A 10,253-nucleotide genomic window follows, 5' to 3' on the forward strand; every position below is an offset into this window, starting at 1 on the left:
AGCTATATCAGGTTATAGACCGATTCGGACCGTACTTAACAATGTTGTTGGAAGTTATTGCAGAACATTACGTGCAAAATTTCAGCCAAATCCGACCTTAATTGCGGCTTTCAGAGGCTCAAGAAGTCAAATCGAGAGATCGGTCTTTATGGGAGCTGTACCTAAATCTGAACCGATATGGCCCAACGACCTACATCAATACTTAGTATCTTTGCAAAGTTTCAAGCGGCTAGCTTTACACGTTCGACCACTATAGTGATTTCGACAGACGAACGGACATGGCTAGTTCGACTCAGAACGTCGAGATGATCAAGATTATATACTTTATGGGTCTATAGAGGAATATTTCGAGTTGTTAAAAACGGAATAACTAGATTAGTATACCCCCATCCTATCGTGGATAAAAAAAGTGTGGGCCAAAAGCAAAAGTGAAAAATATGAATGTGAATAAAGACGAAATTACAGGAGAGTCTGTCTTGGAACCCAAGGTCTTGAGAGTCGCCTACTGTCCACATAAATCCTGAGTTTCGCAGACTGTAAATCTCCTCTCAAAATTTCTTTTGCGGCTTTCGTTATGGCACAGACATCTGCACGGCAGGCTCACCGACAAAACCGATGTTGTTTGGCTCGGAGTAAACCCCCTAATCAATTCCTTGACTCCATCTTGGAGCCATCTGCGAAGATCGTCCGAAGATGGGAGTCTAAAAACCTGCAACTTATATCTCCGATTAAACCGGACCAGCTCTATCTTTTCTGGGTTCTTTCTCAATCCATTTCTCGTAGCCTATCTCGTTAGCGACCTTCCCATGTCCCTGATCGTCAACAGAAATTTGCCTCGTATTAGAAGTGCGATCATTTTCACGCCATCGCTATTGAGATACAACAGGATTTTGTTTATCACTAGTTTCCGAAAAACCTCTCCCCCGAAGCGTTCCTCTGAGCATATTAAAACCAAAGCCCGCTTGACAATTCTGCCACGTAGCAAGCCGTCCGACATGGCAATGATTATCGACTCTATTTCTACGTTGTTAAATATCCTTTCAATATTTAGGATGGCTACTATTGTCTATTTTTTCATGTGGAGAGACGTCTCGACTTCTCGTACCACTACTTCGTGGAGGGCCGTTTTCTCCGTCCAGACCTTGAGGGATGCATGTTGTGCCCTTATGGTATGCATGAAGTTCTCCAGCCCAAGTCCGTCCCTCACATCCAAGTCTTCAATGTTACTTTTTGTACGAAGCATGAATGCCTCTTTACATTTACGATACATTTACCAAACATTTACGAGAGCATAACCAGGCTTTTAAAGAAGCCTTAAAATAGGTTTATTTGACAGTTCTATAATGAAAATGTGTTAAATAAACCTATTTCAAATCTACATTAAGTTTTGTGAATACCGGTGTTATTAATGTGTGCGCAACTCATACTGGAAAGCAAAAGGAATTTCCCGTTCCATTTCTTGAAGACTCCTCTAGATGATTTAATGGTAAGAACTGGAAGGCAACTAGAAGGACTAAATGTGGCTGCTTATAGACTACCACTCTAACCTACCCCTACCTAAGCTACCCTCATATTTCCCTCTGATATGACAAAAATATTATTTATCTTTTGCTTAAATCATCATTATCTACACTGAAAAAAAAGTTGGCCCAACTTTTAAGATTTTTTCCTATTAGCAATGAAAACGAGCCAAGGAACCAAAACTTTAAAATAAAGATGCTATCTTCAAATTTTAATCTCTTTTTACTAACGGACATGACCATCGGTTTCAAATCTTGATCGCTGATTGATTCATCTTAACCTAAAAAAATTAAACATGTTCCTATTTGTAAAGTTATTTTGTGTCTTTAACTGCGGTTCACTGTTGTCTTGTCCCAAGATCAATTTCCTAGCTTGCATCAATATTTTAACCTTCATTTTAGATTTTTGTCAATAATAACAAGACACAAAGTTGAGGATTTATTAACCTACCATTTAAAATAAAAAATCCTTAATATGAAGGTAAATATTTTTCATCAAGGGGAATGTTTACTTAAAAAGTTGGAAAATTAATCATCTTTAAATTAAATTCGCTAATCTTTGGCGCGAATCTTTAAAATTAGGACAAACATTTTTCAGTGTATTTACCTTAGAATTTTCTAAATCAAAACTAAATATATGGTAATTAATGTATGTGTATGTATTCATTTGTATAAACAAAGAAAACAGTTTATGAATGAACTATTATTAACTGCTTAAAAGGCAACACAACTAGTCATTCCAAATGGGGAAGTACCAAATGATGGATGTTTCAAGTCGATGTACGAGTATAATGACCTACCTCTCCGTTTAAACGCTAGCTCTTTGATCAAATATATATTTTCCGAAAATCATTGAGATTAGCTGTTCTCCTAGCACGAGGTTGCAAAATTTAATGGCATTTGGCGAAAGCGAATCAAAAATAACTTAAAATAATTAAAATTTAAATATAAAAATAAAATCGTAACTCGGACTTAAGTCGAGCAAAGCCAACTTTTTGATACCCAACAGCAAAGAGTATAAAAGAATATATTAGATGTAAGAGATGAATGATACTAGGTAACGGTTCTGAGTAGCTTTAACTTGTCGAAGTCCAGGCCAATCTTTGTTTCTCCTTAACTTTAATTGCGGGGATTAACCACATCGTGGTGTCACCCCTTAGAAGTAATGCACTAACATGTGCCGCGAAGTACAGTAAACTACACTACACAAAAAAGTTTGTCCTCATTTTAAAGATTTGAGAAAAAGTTCACGAACTTAATTTTAAGAAGACAAATTTCCCAACTCTTGAAGGAAACATTTTCTTTGGTGAAAGATTTTTTACTTGTTATTAAGGATTTTTATTTCAAATGGTAGTTAAATAGATCCTTAATTTTGCACCTTGTTATTAAAGGTATAAATCGTTAAATTAGCATAAAAATTTCGTTGAATTGAAGGAAATTGACTTTGTGAAAAGTCAATGTTGTACCATAGTTAAAGACACAGAATTGCCTTACAAATAGAAGCGTTTTTAAATGTTGAATTATTTTCAATAAACAATTATTTCAAACCATCATCGAAAAATTTTTTTGGGGGGTGCTATCCCCTGACTAATGATGACTGCATTTGTGAGGTATCCTGGCATGTTAAAACTTCTCTAACAAGCGGTATCGCAGACGGCACGCCATTCAGACTTGGCATAAAGCGGAGGCCCCTTATCATTAAGATTAAACGTCAATCGGACTTTACTCATTGATATGAGAGATGTATCCCCTATTCCTTAATGGAATGTTCATGGGAAATTTAATATTTAGTTAGGGCAATGGCTTGGCATTGCGCTACTATACTATCGGAACAGAGAGTACCTTCTACAAGTAATTGGGGCAGCCGTAGGTTGGTTTCTAGCCCCACTAAATCGGAATATAACCTTTGCTGCAACAAGGTAATGAATGGAATGCCTTCCATCTAGCACAAAGTGATCAATTTGTGTTTTTATTTCTTGATCCGGACCATGTGGCTTTGTGAATTTTGAAATATGGTGCTGCTAACTCTGATGTTTTTTTGCCGCGGCAAAATCTGTTTACCTCAACCTATTATCAGACGTTATCTCGTTAAGCCCAATTTTCCAAAGATATTTCCTTCCCTATCTTCGCATTAAAATCTCCTACGACGAGATTTTGTCTCAAATCTTTAAAATCTTCTATGACGATTTTAATATCATGGGTGGGGCAGCGGTCATATTCTCTTTCTAGGCGCTCGTAGAAAATATCCTTGGTCTGCTCGTCCTTGTCTTCCGTCGCACTATGGCGCAGATTGAGGAAACACGTGCCAAAAATCAAAATTTTGTATTTGCACCTACGAAAAGAACCTAACTTACATAAAACATTCCAACGAATTCAAAAATGCTGCCCACAAAAATGTCAGATTTTTTGTTTAGGAGATACGGCAGTTCAATGTTGACCTTTTTCAATTTTCAAAAAAAACACAATTTTTAGGTATTTTGGTCCGATTTCCAAAACTAGTTAAGGGATTGTAATTTTTTATTTGCGTATGGAAGGATATACTTAATAAGTGTATAATTATTACAAGAAATAATAATGATTTCTTTGAGCTTCTCCAGATAAATCACTATTTAACAAGTAAAAAGGCGGGCCGAACTTTAGATACCCACCACCTCGGGTATATATGTAAACCTCTTGTTATAATCCGGTGAAAAATGCCCCCATAGCAGCTTTATCCAAAATATGGTCGGGTTTTGACCAAATTCGACACGGATGTTGAGTGGTCTAATAAGTACAAATCATTGTTCAATTTTGTGGAACAAAATATTGGTCTTTTTGGTAGCCATATCGAAATATAGACCGATCTGAACCATGTACGACACGGATGTCGAAAAGCCCAACATAAGTCAGTGTCAAATTTCAGTGAAATCGGATTATAAATGCGCCTTTTATGAGGCCAAGACTTTAAATCGAGATATCGGTCTGCATGGCAGCTATATCCAAATCTGGACCGATTTGGGTCATATTGAAAAAAAATGTTGAAGGGCCTAATACAACTCTCTGTTCCAAATTTCGGCGAAATTGGACAAAAAATTACCCTTTTATGGATTTAAAACCTTAAATCGAGAGTTCGGTTATATGGTAGCTATATCCAAATTTGGACCGATCTGAGCCAAATTGAAGAAGTCCCTAATACAACATACTGTCCCAAATTTCGGCGACATCGGACAATAAATGCGCCTTTTATGGTCTCAAAACCTTAAATTGAGAGATTAGTCTATATGGCAGCTATATCCAATTCTGGACCGATCTGTGCCACATTGCAAAAGTATATCGAAGGGCTTAGCTTAACTCACTCTCCCAAAATTTCGACGACATCGGACAATTAATGCGCCTTTTATGGGCCTAAGACCCTAAATCGGCGGATCGGTCTATATGACAGCTATATGCAATACTGGACAGATCGGTGCCAAATTGAAGACGAATGTCGAAGAGCTTAACACAACTCACTGTCCCAAATTTTGGCAAAATCGGACAATAAATGCGCCTCTTATGGGCGCAAGACCTTATATCGAGAGATCGGTCAATATAACAGCTATATCCAAATCTGGACCGATCTGGTAGAAATTCAAAAAGGATGTCGGCCCAATACAACTCACTGTGCCAAATTGCAGCAAAATCGAATAATAAATGTGGCTTTTATGGGCCTAAGACCCCAAAACGGCGGATCGGTCTATATGGGTGCTATATCAAGATATAGTCCGATGTAGCCCATCTTCACCTGCTTATGGATAAAAAAGAATCTGTGCAATGTTTCAGCTCAATATCTCTATTTTGAAAGACTGTAGCGTGATTTCAACAGACAGATGGTCGGACATGATTTTGAAAGACTGTAGCGTGATTTCAACAGACAGACGGACGGACATGGCTAGATCGTCTTAGATTTTTACGCTGATCAAGAATATATATACTTTATAGGGTCGGAAATGGATACTTCGATGTGTTGCAAACGAAATGACAAAATGAATATACCCCCATCCTTCGGTGGTGGGTATAAAAAGAGTCAGAAGAACTTCGGTAATTTGAACTATTCTACAAACGATGAGAACTACGAATATGGAATGTCAACTTTGCATGCTAGGATACGGTGCATTGAGATCTTGCTAAAATTGGCGTATACTCTACCATAAAAGGAAGAAAACTTCGATAAAAATACATCAACTAAGAATAAGGGAAATTTCAGAAAGAAGCAAATACAGCATGCTTTTTTTTAAACAACTAAGACTGAAAGTAGAGTGTCCCAAGTAAGGATACGGAAACTCAAATGATGGAAACACTTCTAGGAGATTTTTTGAAAATTATGAGGCAGTAAATAGAGTCTATGGAATCGACAATCAAATCGTAAAAAGATTAGGAACTGCAAGGAAAGCATCATCCTTCAAAATATGGAGAATATGCATCAAAACTGCAACATTTTTAGCGGCCCATAAAATATTGGCACATGGCAAAGATGTATTTGACAATCGGTCGTTGCCAATTGGAGAGCTTTGCGTACAGGCACAGGAGTCTCTTTACAAATTCAATGAAAAATATTGAATACAGAATACGCTAAAAGCATCACGGGTGAGGCAAAATGAGGACCTATACATCCGATCCACTTATTTCTTCAAAGTGGTATGTGAAGTTACGCAAAAAATTAGAAGAAAACAACAGTAAGGAAAGGCAAAAGTCGGGCGGTGCCGACTTTACAATAACCTACACCTACCCTATAGGTACGAAATGGGATCTATATCTAATTCTGAACCAATTTTGATGGACCTCCGCGGATGTTTTGGGATGGATTATTAAACAATCCATATCAAATTTCGGGCAAATATGTTCAAACTGTAAATAATACCACGACTTTTGCCTTTTTTTAACTGAAAATGACAAAAATTTCAATCAAGATCATAACTGAAAAAGTTCAGAGCATAATTGAAAAAGTAAAAACAAATGATTGAATCAATTAACTTTTTATTCACGACCGTAATTGAAAAAAATCAGGATTCAATTAAAAAATGATTGATTCAATTAAAAAATGATTGATTAAATTAATTTTTTAATTGAAAACATATTATTTTCAATTAAAATTTTAATTGAAAAAATTTTTGTGATTTTTTTTTTATTTTTTGTGAAGTGGCGAAATTTATTTTTGGCTTGATGAGTCAGGTGAAATCCACATGTACTTCACGAATCAACACTTCATCCACAAAAAATAACTCTTTAGTGGGGTAGCATTTCGGCGGCGTCATTGGGCCATACTACTTCGTCGTCGATGTCAATCGTCATGATACCGTTAATGGACAATGCTACCCCACCATGCTCACTAATTATTTTTGACTTGAATTGAAAGAAATGGACCTTAACGACATGTGGTTTCAACAGGACTGTGCCACAAGCCTCGCAGCACACGTTACAATCGATTTATTTAAGAGATGAGCGTGTCATCTCAAAAACTGGACCAGTTGATTGGCCGCCACGTTTGTTCGAATACTTGATGAGCATCGAACCATTTAAGTCACCCGGACCTGATGGAATATTTCCGGCGTTACTACAGAAAGAGGCAGAGTATCTGGCGCCTCATCTGGCCAATATTTTCCAGCGAGCCTAGCACTTGCATATAATCCGAAAGCCTGACAGGAGGCAAGGGTGGTGTTTATTCCTAAGCCCGGCAAAGCAAGTAATGCGACATCAAAGGTTATAAACCCATAAGCCTTACGTCCTTTCTACTCAAAACCATGGAACGTATTGTGGACACCATGATAAAGAGTAGGACATCCAGCGAACTGCTCAAATACAAACAGCATTCCAATATGAAGGGAAGGTCGGTGGAGACTGCCCTGCACGAGGTTGTGCATAAACTAGAAAAATCCTTCGATGCCAAAAGGTACACCCTGGCGGTATGCATTAACCTCGAGGGGGGCTTTTAACAATGTGCGAACCGACACACTGATGCAATTCTTATATCAGTACCGGGTGAACCCCGTCCTTAGAGACTGGATATACCATTTCTAAGGAACAGGTGGATAAATTGTGTGTCCCATGGCATAAATATAAGGGAGAAAGTGGCACAAGGCACGCCACAGGCGGGCATTTTATCGTCGCTCCTATGGGTGACCACCATGCTGACTAAGGAGGGATTTTAACCCGTCTGCTACGCAGACGATGTTTTAATACTTCTTAGGGGTAATAATCTGAGCCAGATATGCAGAAGTACCGAAAGGGTCTTGTATATGGCATATGACTGGTCTAGACCCAGGGGTCTCAATGTTAACCCAGAAAAGGCAGAAATATGCCTGTTCACGAGGGAAGACCTAGGTGGGCCAATTTGACGCACCACATTTCCTCAATAAAACGATTTCGATATTTGACAAGATCAAATACTTAGGTGTGATCTTAGACAGGAATCAGAATTGGAAGTGTCATATTCACTATGTAGACGGGCCGTAGTCTCGAAATGGGGCCTGAGTCCTAGGATAGTCCACTGGCTCTACAGGAGTGTGATTACACCAATACTTACTTACGCCTCAGTAGTTTGGTGGACTGCAATGGAGAAAAAGTGCAACATAAGGACCATACAACAGGTTCAGAGAACATGTTGTCTTGGCATAGGCGGAGCGATGAGGACCACGCCCACTAGGGCACTGGAGACCATTTTAGATATCCGACCCATGACATACAGATTAAGTGTGAGCCAGCCACTGCGGCTATGAGACCTAAGGCGATAGGAGAATGGATTGAGGATGTGAGCAGCTCATACCAACGCGGTATAATCGAGGCGACGATAGGAAATCTGGAAGGAAGGGAAGAGGTTTCCGATCGGATACCTGAGATCAACCTGAGATCAGTCGAGTGCGAGGCACTGCCGTCATCGGCACTGTCTTGGATTGACGGAACCCTAGAATTGACATCTGGAAGATTATGTCACACGGATGGATCAAAGCTAGAGGACAGTGTGGGCCTGGGGGGTCGACATTGAGAACCCAGGGATTGAGATCTGTTTTAGACTGTCTGACCATAATACGGTCCTGCAGGCGGAGATCCGGGCGATCACGGAATGCGTGAAGTGGTGTGGTGCTAACGCGAGGACGTTGAGTGTGAACATCATTACCGACAGTAAAATTACCATAAGGTCAATAACAACCAGGACGGTAAGGTCACGAACAGTCTTGCAGTGTAAGAAGGAGATTAACGCCTTCTCTGAGGATCCGCATCGTTTGGGTGCCGGGCCATAACGGAGAAAGGGAAATGAAAGGGCACACGATTTGACGGTGAAGGCCGGAGGACTGCCGTCAATAAACTTGGTTAACCCGAAGCCTTTCGGGTCGACGCAGTCCGAGTTAAGGGAGTAGGCGACGAATGCGCATGCAACATTGTGGAACAGCGAAATGGTCGGTAGGACGGCGAAAATCCTATGGGGGGATACAGATCGTGAGAAGACGAGGCTTTTACTGAAAGGAAGTAAGAAGGAGGTCAGTAAAGCTATTGGTATCATAACGGGACACATAGAATTACGAGCTCACTTATGTAAAATCGGTGCGGCAAGTGATACCATGTGTAGGGCATGCGGGGAAGATGATAAGAAGTTGGAGCATTTCCTTTGTCTGGTACTTAGGTGGAGACATAATACCAGACATGAACCAACTTAGGGGAGTGGTATGGAAAATAGTTAAGGATTTTGTAAGTAGCACGGAATTCCTAACTTAAAACTTTCTTTAAGAGGTTACTTTATAGTTTTTAGAGCGCACAACAAGCCGATTACTGGCTTAGGTGTATGTCCATAGTGGCATGGGGCGGATTAACATCTGCACCCTTTTTTCAACCTAACCTAACCTTGTGCGATTTGACACATCATTGGTATATGCCCCCAAGCCGACGACGCACAGTGGGCCAAATGGCAAAAAAATTGGAAATAAGTCTACAACTTTTTATCTGTTGATTTTAGCCATACAAAATGTTCTAGACATTTGTAGAGGAGGACATAGGCTTTCAGAAAAGTGCTGTTGTTGGTCCATATCTTTAATACAGGGTGAGCTACAGGGTGTCAAAGTTGACCACTTTTGACTTCTCCAAGCTTCTGGGGGCCATAACTTTTGATCTACTCAACCGATTTACATGATTTAGGACTCTAGAGAAAGAGCTTGACAAGATCTAAAAAACTTATGCATAAAGTACCATGCCATCGTGTACTGTTAAGGAGTTATGAATTGTTTAATTTTAAAATATGAAAATTTGGCCTTGGTTTTTTTCAGTGTTTTTTAAATAACTCCGTCAATTTTAAAGCTATAAACTTCATACTTCACACAAATTATGCCAGCATATGTGTGCATAAAATACAAAAGGAATCACGTGAATATCTTTGGCGGTTTAAAAATGGCATCGTTTTCAATATGAAAAATATTTTTTTTGTCAAAAAATTGCAAAATTTTTCAAAAAAGATACTCCCATTTCCTTTAAGTTTTCGCAAACTTTGGCCGTCAAAGCATTATCATTTCTTTCCATTTTCACAAAGTCGAGGTATTAAGAAAAGTTTTAAGTGCTAATTTGGCTAATTTCGATATCAAACAACACCGTTATCTTAAGACCAAAATGGCCAATTTTTTTACTAAACTTCAAAAGTTTCTCACTGGAAAAAAAGTTCCACGGGGATTTTTTCGCTTTTTTTGAACTTAAATGAAAGCTTAAAATGTTCCCAACATTTTAAGGTATGTCTCG

The sequence above is a fragment of the Stomoxys calcitrans genome, chromosome 2 (genome assembly GCF_963082655.1).
Source record: "Stomoxys calcitrans chromosome 2, idStoCalc2.1, whole genome shotgun sequence".
NCBI lineage: Eukaryota > Metazoa > Arthropoda > Insecta > Diptera > Muscidae > Stomoxys > Stomoxys calcitrans.